The 14,199-nt window shown below is 38.4% G+C and overlaps 1 non-coding gene across 1 annotated transcript; it reads left to right on the top strand.

Moving 5' to 3' along the window:
- Positions 1 to 13,243: 13,243 nt before the first annotated feature.
- LOC112793917 (small nucleolar RNA R71) lies at positions 13,244 to 13,351 on the top strand. Its single transcript, XR_003198604.1, has one exon. It is a non-coding gene; the product is annotated as a small nucleolar RNA R71 (small nucleolar RNA).
- Positions 13,352 to 14,199: the final 848 nt, after the last annotated feature.

Here is a 14,199-nt window from a genome sequence, read left to right as displayed (position 1 = left end):
GAGTAGTGCTCTTGTTGCTGCTCCATTAACTATTTCTGCCATTCCCTTTTTTGATTCATCCAATTTGTTAGCATTTCTTCATGACGATCCATTCTCTGAGATTGAAATTGCAGTTTTTGTTCTTGTCCTTCCATGTATATTCTTGATAAATCATCAATGGCTCCTCGGATGTGACCCAAATTGATGTTGGTTGGGTCATAATACCCTTCTTGATGATGTTCTGCTGGTTGGGTTTCTTATTGGATAGGTTCTTCCTCTTGTGCTTCTTCTGTTGTCCTCTTTCTTAGATGGGGCCTTTTCTGCTGTTGAGCTGGAGTCACATGGGTTATGCGTTGGAGTTAAGTGATCTTCCAAGACCTACCCAAGTTGGATTACTGTCTTCAAAGACTACCTTGGCTTTCATGCATAATCTAAGGATGGTGCTGGTGTACCAAAGTCTAGCACCTAAATCTTTCTTCTCGACTGATTCTTGGATCCCTTCAGCTATAATTTCCTGCACTTGATGCTTCCACCTGTTATTAAACAATGTACCATGGTAGCTCGAGCAATGTTGACCTCAGAATTGTTTGCAGCTGGAAGGATAGATCTTCTCACAAGCTCAAATCATCCCTTGGCTTCTGGGATGAGGTCTCCTCTCCTGATGAATTGGGGTCTCATATCCGAATACCTTTCCCAATCAGATCCCACAATGCATATGTCACCTACAATTTCTTCTAGTTCATCATTGTCGGGGCCATTGTTCATTCATTCTTGGTAACCCGAGCTCAATAAATTGTGGTGATTTCAGATGAAGAGTTCTAATTATAGCATTCGGACTGAAATCTACCTCTGTTCCTCTTACATAGCTTTTGAAGGTGGGGGTTGTGGTCTTGTCTTCTCTAACCACATTTGCATAAAATTCCCTGATGAGAGTTGCATTTACCCTTGCTTCCGGGTTAGTGAGCTTTTGCCAACCCCTTTTCTCAATCTTCTCCCAAATTTGTGGACATTCATCTTCATTGAACTGGAATGTTGATTCGGGTAGTATCTTCTTGTCCTTTATTCTTTCAAACTCGAGCTCGTGGAAGGCTATTTTGAATCTCCCGGCGTCGAAGGAAGGTTGCTGCATTGGTTCCTTTCCTCTTCACCTCTTGAAACTTGATGATGCCATGAGTGAGAATTGAATTGCGAAGATAGTAAAGATTAGGGGTTTCAAGATAGAGTTTGGTTGGGTTGAGGCAGAATGTGTTTTGGAAAAATGTGTTTTGAGAGAAGGAAGAGAAGTGGGTTGGATGAATATTTGAGAGGGGCTAGATTGGTGAGGGTTCTTTATATAGGCTGGTGGTGATAGTTGAATGGTGTAGATCAATGGCACGGCCTTGATAGTGAACGGTTGGGGTTTGGTGCAAGGTGAGCACAAGGATTACCTCCTTTATGGGGGTCTTGGTTCGGTCTTCAAAATTATCTACAACACTTCCAAGGACATTCCCCATGAAGACAAGTGTGAAATTCCCTTGGCCAAATCTCCTTTCTTCAATTGCCCCATAAAGTACCATCAATGTACTTTTTGATTCCTTATATACGAAAAGAAAATGTGATGGGTTATTTGAAATTTTTGGTGGGAGAAAGAAAATGTGAACTAAAAAAAATATTTCTTTTTCTTTTGTTTTTTTACATGACTAAATGCTTTCCATGAATGCAAATCAATCAACCATTAAGCTTCCCATGCATGCACGTTGGTACACCAAACTTGTTTGTTATCACATGGTGCAACAAGTTTGGGGAATAAATCTTCCTCATAGGGTGTGTTCAAACCTCACTTGGTGTGCTTTGAACACCAAACTTATCATGTACTATACATTGCATGTAGAGGAGCTTTATATTAGTTGTCAAAATTGAATTGAAATTTCATGGAAATTGCCTTATTACTATTATTAGAGATTTAAGAAGGAGGTATAGAACATGGGTTGCCTCCCATGAAGCACTTCTTTAGCGTCATTAGCTTGACGTTTGACCCTTGTCAGGGTGGTTGGTGGTGCTTGAAATCCTCTCTTCTTGCAGTGAACCTATGTCCATTGGCTTTGTTGATAAGCTCCATATGCTCTAAGGATAAGATTTTGTTGATAGTGTACACCGGAGGCAGCTGAGATGGAATAGTGGGGAGGTGAGGTGGTATAGATGGAAAGTATGTAGAGATCACTTCATCACCTGGTGAGAAATTTTCTGTAGGGATCTTCTTGTTTCTCCATCTTCTGGGTATTTTCTTCCTTGTTTCCATTGATGTTGTCTTGCTTTCTATAGGTTCTTTCCTTAAGGGATCCTTGTTGTTGCCTCTGCATGAATCTGGTGGTTCTGGTTCCCTTTGGATTACCTTTGAATGTGGTTCTTCCTGAATATGTAGCTTCCCATCTAATGTGGTTTCCAATTGTGTTGTTTGTGCTTCCTTGTTTGTTTCTTGCATCAGTGCTTCATTCTAATCTTCTCTCAATTCTTTGTTCTCTTGACTTGATTCTTGTGAGAGGTTGAAAACATTGAAAGTGAGCTGCTCATCGTGTATTCTCAGCACTAGCTCTCCTCGCTCTACATCTATGAGTGCTCTGGCTGTGGCTAGAATGATCTTCCCAGAATGATGGGGTAAATAGGATTCTCATCCATTTCCAGAACAACAAAATCTATGGAAAGATAGTAGCTCCCAACCTTCACCAGCACATTTTCAACCACTCTTATTGCTTGTTTTTGAGTTTTGTCAGCAATCTGATAATTACATCAGTAGGAGTTAGTTTATTAATTTGGAGCTTCTTCATGAGGGAGAGAGGCATTAAGTTGATGCTTGCTCCCAAGTCACAAAGCCCTTTGTCAATCATTGTTTCTCCTATGGCAGAAGGAATGTGGAAACTCCCTGGATCCTCCTTCTTTGTGGGTGGCCCTGGTTGAATGAGAGCACTGCAACCCCTCTTCATCTTTATGGTTTGTCCACCCTTCAATGGACTTTTTCTGGCTAGAAGCTCTTTTATATACTTGATGTAGAAAGGGATTTGCTGGAGAGCTTTAATAAATGATATATTTCCATCAAAAGATGCAAACATATCAAGGAACCTTGAGTACATTCTCCCTGCTACACCACCTTTAAGCTTGTGGGGAAAAGGTGCATATGGGTTCAACACCTCCTTCTTCTTTAGCTCTTCCTTGGATGTAGGTTGAATTGTATAGCTTCCTTCCTCTTGGCTTTCCTTTTGGTTATTTTGGAGGTGTTCTACTCCATTCATACTCCCCTCATCATTTGTGGTTATCATTTTGCATTCTTCCCATCTCACCTTCTTTGTTTCTCCTCTTGGATTCTTCTCTGTATCACTGGGGAATCCATCAGTGGGTTTGGGAATTTGTTGAGATAAATACCCTACTTGGGACTCCAATCTCTTGATGTTTTCTCCTTGGTTCTTGATATTGGCTCACACTTCTTCCTTAAACACTTTGTTGTCTTGGACTTCTCTGCATAGGTTTTCAAGTAGGCCTCAATCTTTGAGAGCCTATCATCTGTTAATGATGGTGGGTTGATATTAGGTGGTTGAGAAGGTTGGTTGGATGGATGTTGGTAATATTTCTGTGAGGTGTTTTGATGAGTTGCATTGTTGTTGGAGTTGAGGTTGTGGCGTCTCTGATCCTGCCCTTGGTCTTGTTGGTTTCCCCATCCAAAGTTGGGATGATTTCTCCATCCAGAGTTGTAAGTTTTGGAGTATGGATCATGGATTTATCTAGGTGAATTTCCAACATAGTTGGCTTGCTCTCAGTCACCTTCTTCTCCTATGTTTACTCCTTCTTGAGCTGATGATGAGGTGATTGATGAGCGGATAATTTATACGCTTTTTGGCATTGTTTTTAGGTAGTTTTTAGTATGATCTAGTTAGTTTTAGGGATGTTTTCATTAGTTTTTATGCTAAATTCATATTTCTGGACTTTACTATGAGTTTGTGTGTTTTTCTGTGATTTCAGGTATTTTCTGGCTGAAATTGAGGGACCTGAGCAAAACTCTGAAAGAAGGCTGACAAAGGACTGCTGATGCTGTTGGAATTTGACCTCCCTGTACTCGAAATGGATTTTCTGGAGCTACAGAACTCCAAATGGCTCGCTCTCAATGGCGTTGGAAAGTAGAGATCCAGAGCTTTCCAGCAATATATAATAGTCCATACTGTACTCGATATTTGACGGATAAATTGGCGCTCAACGCCAGCTCCATGCTGCATTCTGGAGTCAAACCCCAGAAACACGTCACGAACCAGAGTTGAACCGCCAAAACACGTTACAACTTGGCGTTCAACTCCAAGAGAAGCCTCAGCTCGTGGATAGATCAAGCTCAGCCCAAACATACACCAAGTGGGCCCCGAAAGTGGATTTATGCATTAATTACTTACTCTTGTAAACCCTAGTAGCTAGTCTAGTATAAATAGGACTTTATACTATCATATTAGACATCCGGGATCCTGAATTGTATTTTTGATCCTGTCATCACGTTTTGGGGGCTGGCCTCTCGGCCATGCCTGGACCTTCATCACTTATGTATTTTCAACGGTGGAGTTTCTACACACCATAGATTAAGGGTGTGGAGCTCTGCTGTACCTCAAGTTTTAATGCAATTACTACTATTTTCTATTCAATTCGATTTATTCCTGTTCTAAGATATTCGTTGCACTTCAACTTGATGAATGTGATGATCCGTGACACTCATCATCATTCTCACCGATGAACGCGCGTGATTGACAACCACTTCCGTTCTACCTTAATCAGAATCTTCGTGGTATAAGCTAGAATTGATGGCGGCATTCATGGGAATCCGGAAAGTCTAACCTTGTCTGTGGTATTCCGAGTAGGATTCCGGGATTGAATGACTGTGACGAGCTTCAAACTCCTGAAGGCTGGGCATTAGTGACAGACGCAAAAGAATCACTGGATTCTATTCCAACCTGATTGAGAACCAACAGATGATTAGCCGTGCTGTGACAGAGCATTTGGACCATTTTCACTGAGAGGATGGGATGTAGCCATTGACAATGGTGATGCCCTACATACAGCTTGCCATAGAAAGGAGTGATGAAAAACTAGAAGGAAGAAGTAGGAAAGCAGAGATTCAGAAGGAACACAGCACCTCCATACACCTATCTGAAATTCCCACAATTGAATTACATGAGTAACTTTATCTTTATTTTCTGTTTATTTTATTATCTTTATTTAAACCAATAATCTCTTAATCCAGTTAAATCCGCCTGACTGGGATTTACAAGATGACCATAGCTTGCTTCATACCAACAATCTCTGTGGGATCGACCCTTACTCACGTAAGGTATTACTTGGACGACCCAATACACTTGCTGGTTAGTTGTGCGGAGTTGTGACAAAGTGTGATTTATGTTTGAGAGCACCAAGTCTTTGGAGATATTGTTGATGATCACAATTTCGCCTACCAAGTTTTTGGCGCCGTTGCCGGGGATTGTTCGAGTATGGACAACTGACGGTTCATCTTGTTGCTCAAATTAGGTAATTTTCTTTTCAAAAACTTTTCAAAAATCTTTCAAAAAAAATTTTGTTCCTATTTTCGAATTTTTTTTTAAAATAAATCATTCTATGGCTTCAAAACATTTAAGAATGGATTCCAGAGCTTCATGAAGCATGTTAAATCCTGGCTGGCTGCAAAGCCATATTCAAACTCCTTTAGAATTGGTCTTCAACTAATCGCCACAATGCATGTAATTCCATCCTAAAGCTGACTGGCTATTAAGCCATGTCCAACCCTTTGATTGGAGCTTTGGGCTAATATTGAAAGATTCCTAGAATTCTTCTTAAAGATTTTGAATTTCTTATTTTCTTTTTCCTATATGTTTTTCGAAAAAATAAAATAAAATACAAAAAAATTAGAAAAAAATCAAAAATATTTTGTGTTTCTTGTTTGAGTCTTGAGTCAATTTTTAAGTTTGGTGTCAATTGCATGTTTTTAAAATTATTATGCATTTTTCGAAAATTCATGCATTCATAGTGTTCTTCATGATCTTCAAGTTGTTCTTGGTAAGTCTTCTTGTTTGATCTTGATGTTTTCTTGTTTTGCGTATTTTCTTGTTTTTCATATGCATTTTTCGTTTGTTAGAGTCCAAGCATTAAAGATTTCTAAGTTTGGTGTCTTGCATGTTTTCTTTGCATCAAAAATTTTTCAAAAATATGTTCTTGATGTTCATCATGATCTTCAAAGTATTCTTGGTGTTCATCTTGACATTCATAGTGTTCTTGCATGCATCATGAGTTTTGATTCATAATTTTTATGTTCTGAGTCATTTTTGTTGTTTTTCTCTCTCATCATTAAAAATTCAAAAAATCAAAAAAATATCTTTTCCTTATTTCTCTCCTAATTTTCGAAAATTTGAGTTGAGTTAGTCAAAAGATTTTAAAATTAGTTGTTTCTCATAAGTCAAGTCAGATTTTCAATTTTAAAAATCCTATCTTTTCAAATTTTTTTAAAAATCAAATCTTTTTCATTTTTATCTTATTAATTTCGAAAATTTTAAAATTATTTTCAAAATCTTTTTCTTAATTTTATTTCAAATTTTCAAAATTACACTAAGAATTAATATGATTGATTCAAAAATTTGAAGTTTGTTCCTTTCTTGTTAAGAAATGTTCAATCTTTAAATTCTAGAATCTTATCTTTTAGTTTCTTGTTAGTTAAGTAGTTAATTTTAATTTTAAAAATAAAATCTTTTTCAACCATATCTTTTTATCATATCTTTTTATCTTATCTTTTTATCATATCTTTTTCAAAAATTTTATCTTTTTCAAAAATTTGATTTCAAAATATCTTATCTAACTTCTTATCTTCTTATCTTTTCAAATTTGATTTTAATATCTTTTCAACTAACTATTTGACTTTTTATTTGTTTCCTATCTTTTTCAAAACCACCTAACTACTTTTTCCTCTCTAATTTTCGAAAATATCTCATCCCTTTTTCAAAATTCTTTTTAAATTAACTAATTGTTTTAAATTTTAATTTTAATTCTATCTCATCCTTAATTTTCGAAAATCATTAACTCCTTTTCAAAATTAATTGTCGAATTCTCTCCCTCTTCTCTTCTTCTATTTATTTATTTATTTATTTACTAACACTTCTCTTCACCTCTCTTCATCTTAAATCACTTTCCCTATCCTCACCCTTGTGTTTGGATTCTCCACTCTTCTTCACTCTTATTCCCTTTCTTCTTCTACTAATAATAAGGATCCCCTTTATTGTGACATGGAGGATTCCTCTTCCTTTTCTTTTTCTCTTCTCTTTCATATGAACAGGAACAAGGAAAACAGCACTCTAGTTGAAGCTGATCCTGAACCTGAAAGGACTCTAAAGAGAAGCTAAATTACAACAATCCAGAGACAACCTTTTTGAAATTTTCGAACAAGAAAAGGAGATGGCAGCCGAACCCAACAACAATAATGCAAGGAGGATGCTTGGTGATTTCACTAAACCAACGTCCAAATTTGATGGAATAAGCATCTCAATTCCTGCCATTGGAGCAAACAATTTTGAGCTGAAACCTCAATTAGTTGCTTTAATGCAATAGAACTGCAAGTTTCATGGACTTCCATCTGAAGATCCTTACCAGTTTTTAACTGAGTTCTTGCAGATTTGTGAGACTGTTAAGACTAATGGAGTAGATCCTGAAGTCTACAGGCTCATGCTTTTCCCTTTTGCTGTAAGAGACAGAGCTTGAGCATGGTTGAACTCTCAACCTAAAGATAGCCTGGACTCCTGGGATAAGCTGGTCATGGCCTTCTTGGCTAAGTTCTTTCCTCCTTAAAAGTTGAGCAAGCTTAGAGTGGATGTTCAGACCTTCAAGCAAAAAGATGGTGAATCCCTCTATGAAGCTTGGGAAAAATACAAGCAGATGACCAAAAAGTGTCCTTCTGACATGTTTTCAGAGTGGACCATATTAGATATATTCTATTATGGTCTATCTGAGTTTTCCAAGATGTCATTGAACCACTCTGCAGGTGGATCCATTCACCTAAAGAAAACGCTTGCAGAAGCTCAGGAACTTATTGACATGGTTGCAAATAACCAATTCATGTACACTTCTGAGAGGAATTCCGTGAATAATGGGACGCCTCAGAGGAATGGAGTTCTTGAAATTGATGCTCTGAATGCCATATTGGCTCAGAATAAAGTGTTGACTCAGCAAGTCAACATGATTTCTCAAAGTCTGAATGGATGGCAAAATGCATCCAACAGCACTAAAGAGGCATCTTCTGAAGAAGAAGCTTATGATCCTGAAAACCCTGCAATGGCAGAGGTAAATTATATGGTGAACCTTATGGAAACACCTATAATTCATCATGGAGAAATTATCCAAATTTCTCATGGAAGGATCAACAAAAGCCTCAACAAGGCTTTAATAATGGTGGAAGAAATAGGCTTAGCAATGTCAAGCCTTATCCATCATCTTCTCAGCAACAGACAGAGAATTATGAACAAAATACCTCTAACTTAGCAAATTTAGTCTCTGATCTGTCTAAGGCCACTTTAAGTTTCATGAATGAAATAAGGTTCTCCATCAGAAATCTGGAGGCACAAGTGGGCCAGCTGAGCAAGGTCACTGAAACACCTCCTAGTACTCTCCCAAGAAATACTGAAGAGAATCCAAAATGAGAGTGTAAAGCCATTGATATAATCAATATGGCCGAATGCAAGGAGGAGGGAGAGGACGCGAATCCCAATGAGGAAGATCTCATGGGACGTCTCTCAAGCAGGAAGGAGTTCCCTATTGAGGATCCAAAGGAATCTGAGGCTCATAAAGAGACCATAGAGATTCCATTAAATCTCCTTATGGCATTCATGAGCTCTGAAGACTATTCTTCATCTGAAGAGGATGAAGATGTAACTAGAGAGCAAGTTGCTCAATATCTAGGAGCCATCATGAAGCTAAATGCCAAGTTATTTGGTAAGGAGAGGAAGCATGAACAGCTTCTCTCAATGCAGAGTCAAACAGAGCCCCCACAGTCAAACTTTAAGTTTGGTGTTGCGAGGTCCCAACAATGCTCTGAACATCTGTGAAGCTCCATGAGAGCTCACTGTCAAGCTATTGACATTAAAGAAGCGCTTATTGGGAGGCAACCCAATTTTTATTTATCTAATTTTATTTTTATTTTATTGTTATTTTGTGTTTTATTAGGTTCATGATCATGTGGAGTCACGAAAAAAAATACAAAAATTAAAAACAGATTAAAAAATAGTAGAAGAAAAATCACACCTTGGAGGAAGGACTTACTGGCGTTTAAACGCCAGTAAGGAGCATCTGGCTGGCGTTCAACGCTAGAATAGAGCATGGATCTGACGCTGAACACCAGAAACAGGCAACATCCTGGCGTTTGAACGCCAGGAATATACCCTGAGGAGAGCTGGCGCTGAACGCCAGAAACAAGCATGGAACTGGCATTCAACGCCAGAAACATGCTGCACATGGGCGTTGAACGCCTAGAACATGCATCACTTCGGCATTTAAACGCCAGAATTACATGGAAAGGCATTTTACATGCCTAATTGGTGCAGGGATGTAAATCCTTGACACCTCAGGATCTGTGGACCCCACAGGATCATCTCAGGATCTGTGGACTCCACAGGATCCCTAACCTACCATATTCTCACCTTACCTTCTAATAATCCTATAACACACTTCCCCAAAAACCCTTCACCAATCACCTCAATCTCTCTTCCCCATTACCTCTTCACTACTCACAATCCATCATCTCTTGCCCACCCAAACCCACCCTACATAGCTGAATACCCACCTTTCTCCCTCTCCTCCATATCTTCTTCTTCTTCTTCTTCTTCTATTTTTTCTTCTTTTGCTCGAGGGCGAGCAACATTCTAAGTTTGGTGTGGTAAAAGCATAGTTTTTTGCTTTTTCATAACCATTGATGGCACCTAAGGCCAGAGAAACCTCAAAAAAATAAAAAAAGAAGAAGAAAAAGGGAAGACAATTGCTTCCACCTCTGAGTCAAGGGAGATTGAGAGATTCATCTCAAAGGGTCCATAGCTCAGTAATAGAGCATTTGACTGCATATCAAGAGAGCATGAGGAATTCCTCATCAAGAGATGCCTGAGATACCTCATGGAATACATTTTCCTCCACATAATTATTGGGAGCAACTAAGGATAACAGCACCAAAATCATTAAGGATCATGCAACAAAGGCAAGGAAGAGACATAGAGGAGCTCAAAAAGCACCATTGGTTCTTCAAGAAGGCGCCACCCTCACTAAGGTGGACTCATTCCTTGTTCTTATTTTTCTGTTTTTCGATTTTTTATGCTATATGTGTGTTTATATTTTATGTCTCTACTTCATGATCATTAGTATGTAATAACTATGCCTTAAGGCTATAAATAATTCCATGAATCCTTCACCTCTCTTAAATGAAAAATGTTTTTGATTCAAAAGAACAAGAAGTACATGAATTTCGAAATTATCCTTGACTTTAGTTTAATTATATTGATGTGGTAACAATACTTTTTGTTTTCTGAATGAATGCTTAAACAGTGCATATTTTTGATCTTGTTGTTTATGAATGTTAAAATTGATGGCTCTTGAAAGAATGATGAACAAAGAGAAATGTTATTGATAATCTGAAAAATCATAAAATTGATTCTTGAAGTAAGAAAAAACAGTGAAAAAACAAAAGCTTGCGGAAAAAAAAGTGGCAAAAAAAATTTAGAATGAAAAGAAAAAGCAAGCAGAAAAAGCCAATAACCCTTAAAACCAAAAGGCAAGGGTAAAAAGGATCCAAGGCTTTGAGCATCAATGGATAGGAGGGCTCAAGGAAATAAATCCAGGCCTAAGCGGCTAAATCAAGCTATCCCTAACCATGTGCTTGTGTCATGAAGGCCCAAGTGAAAAGCTTGAGACTGAGTGGTTAAAGTCATGATCCAAAGAAAAAAGAGTGTGCTTAAGAGCTCTGGACACCTCTAATTGGGGACTCTAGCAAAGCTGAGTCACAATCTGAAAAGGTTCACCCAGTCATGTGTCTGTGGCATTTATGCATCCAGTGGTAATACTGGAAAACAAAGTGCTTAGGGCCACGGCTAAGACTCATAAAAGTAGCTGTGTTCAAGAATCAACATACTTAACTAGGAGAATCAATAATACTATCCAAAATTCTAAGTTCCTAGAGAAGCCAATCATTCTAAACTTCAAAGGAAAAAGTGAGATGCCAAAACTGTTCAGAAGCAAAAAGCTACAAGTCCCGCTCATCTAATTAGAATTAATATTCATTGATATTTTGGAATTTATAGTATATTCTCTTCTTTTTATCCTATTTGATTTTCAGTTGCTTGGGGACAAGCAACAATTTAAGTTTGGTGTTGTGATGAGCGGATAATTTATACGCTTTTTGGCATTGTTTTTAGGGTTTTTTTTGTATGATCTAGTTACTTTTAGGGATGTTTTCATTAGTTTTTATGGTAAATTCATATTTCTGGACTTTACTATGATTTTGTTTGTTTTTCTGTGATTTCAGGTATTTTCTGGCTGAAATTGAGGGACCTGAGCAAAACTCTGAAAGAAGGCTGACAAAGGACCGTTGATGCTGTTGGAATCTGACCTCCCTGCACTGAAAATGAATTTTCTGGAGCTACAGAACTCAAAATGGCTCGCCCTCAACGGCGTTGGAAAGTAGACATCCAGAGCTCCATGCTCCATTCTGGAGTCAAACGCCAGAAACACGTCACGAACCAGAGTTGAACCCCCAAAACACGTTACAACTTGGCGTTCAACTCCAAGAGAAGCCTCAGCTCGTGGATAGATCAAGTTCAACCCAAACATACACCAAGTGGGCCCCGGAAGTAGATTTATGCATCAATTACTTACTCCTATAAACCCTAGTAGCTAGTATAGTATAAATAGGACTTTTTACTATCATATTAGACATTCGGGATCTTGAATTGTAGTTTTGATCCTGTGATCACGTTTTGGGGGCTGGCCATTTGGCCATGCCTGGACCTACACCACTTATGTATTTTCAACGGTGGAGTTTCTACACACCATAGATTAAGGGTGTGGAGCTCTGCTGTACCTCAAGTTTTAATGCAATTACTACTAGTTTCTATTCAATTCGATTTATTCATGTTCTAAGATATTTGTTGCACTTCAACTTGATGAATGTGATGATCTGTGACACTCATAATCATTCTCACCTATGAACGTGCGTGACTGACAACCACTTCCGTTCTACCTTAGACCGGGCGCATATCTATTGGATTCCTTGATCAGAATCTTCGTGGTATAAGCTAGAATTGATGGCGGCATTCATGGGAATCCGGAAAGTCTAACCTTGTCTGTGGTATTCTGAGTAGGATTCTGGGATTGAATGACTGTGACGAGCTTCAAACTCCTGAAGGCTGGGCGTTAGTGACAGACGCAAAAGAATCACTGGATTCTATTCCAACCTGAATGAGAACCGACAGATGATTAGCCATGCTGTGACAGAGCATTTGGACCATTTTCACTGAGAGGATGGGATGTAGCCATTGACAGCGGTGATGCCCTACATACAGCTTGCCATAGAAAGGAGTGATGAAAAACTAGAAGGAAGAAGTAGGAAAGCAGAGATTCAGAAAGAACACAGCACCTCCATACACCTATCTGAAATTTCCACCATTAAATTACATAAGTAACTTTATCTTTATTTTCTGTTTATTTTATTATCTTTATTTAAACCAATAATATCTTAATCCAGTTAAATCTGCCTGACTAGGATTTACAAGATGACCATAGCTTGCTTCATACCAACAATCTCTGTGGGATCGACCCTTACTCACGTAAGGTATTACTTGGACGACCCAGTACACTTGCTGGTTAGTTGTGCGGAGTTGTGACAAAGTGTGATTTATGTTTGAGAGCACCAAGTCTTTGGAGCCATTGTTGATGATCATAATTTTGCCTACCAGTGATGGCTGCTGCAAGTTGGTTCTCCTCCACCTTCTTAGTAGGATCTGCTAGCTGCTTGGTGATCATCTTTTTGATCTAACAATGCATCCATGTGGTTCAGCTCCATTACTCCTCTAGTGTTACTCCTTTCGGAGGCATAGAAGTAGTCATTTTCATCAACTGTTTCAATGACATCTATGGCTTCTTCAATGGTTTTCTTCTTGTTTAGAGAGCCTCCTGATGAATGATCCACAACCTTCTTTGACTCATAGGAAAGACCTTCATAGAAGATGTGAAGTTGAACCCACTCATTAAACATCTCTGGTGGGCATCTTCTTGTTAGGTCTTTGAATCTCTCCCATGCTTCATAAAGTGTCTCACCATCTTGTTGTCTAAAAGTTTGCACCTCAGTTCTTAGCCTATTGATCCTTTGAGGAGGGTAAAATCTTGCCAAAAACTTGTTCACCACTTCTTCCCAATTAGTTAAGCTCTCCTTTGGGAAGGATTCAAGCCATTTGGATGCCTTGTCCCTGAGTGAAAAATGGAACAAGAGCAACCTATAGACATCTGGATGGACTCCATTGGACTTCACTGTGTCACAAATCCTCAGGAAGGTGGTAAAATGTTGATTAGGATCTTCTTGAGCACCTCCTCCAAATGAGCAATTATTCTGCACAAGAGTGATGAGCTGGGGTTTTAGCTCAAAATTGTTGGCATATATGGTGGGCTTTTGAATGCTGCTCCCATAGTTTCCTGGATTAGGATTGATATAGGATCCTAAGACTCTCCTTTCTTGCCCAGCCAGGTTTGCATGGCCTTCTCTGACATGATTATGAGCTTCTTCTTCATGATTGTTCTCCATATTTTCTTCCATGTTGGGTTCAAAATACTCTTCCTCTTCTTCCTCAGCACCAATAATCCTTTTCCCTCTTGCTTCCCTTCTTAGTCTCCAAAGGGTTCTTTCAGGTTCTGAATCAAAGGATGTTGAAGCTCCTTCTCTTCTCCCTGTCATACAACAAACATATTGCGCAACAGGAGATAAAATGAAGAAACTATTCTTGTTAGTGTAATTGTTAGTGTGAGTGATGCAAATTATCAAACAGTTAGTGGGTTAGTGAGCAGAATTGTAATCAAAGAAAGAAGGCGCAAAAAATAAAAGAGGGTGCAGGGGGTGAGGAAGAAATTAAAATAAACTAAAAGAAATTAACTGAATAAACTAAACAAAAAGAAAAATGCTCAATCTAGTGATCTTCAAACTTAATCATTGTT

The sequence above is a fragment of the Arachis hypogaea genome, chromosome 3 (assembly GCF_003086295.3).
Source record: "Arachis hypogaea cultivar Tifrunner chromosome 3, arahy.Tifrunner.gnm2.J5K5, whole genome shotgun sequence".
NCBI lineage: Eukaryota > Viridiplantae > Streptophyta > Magnoliopsida > Fabales > Fabaceae > Arachis > Arachis hypogaea.
Note: the sequence above shows the minus strand (reverse complement) of the source record. Positions and strands in the feature narration are given on the sequence as shown.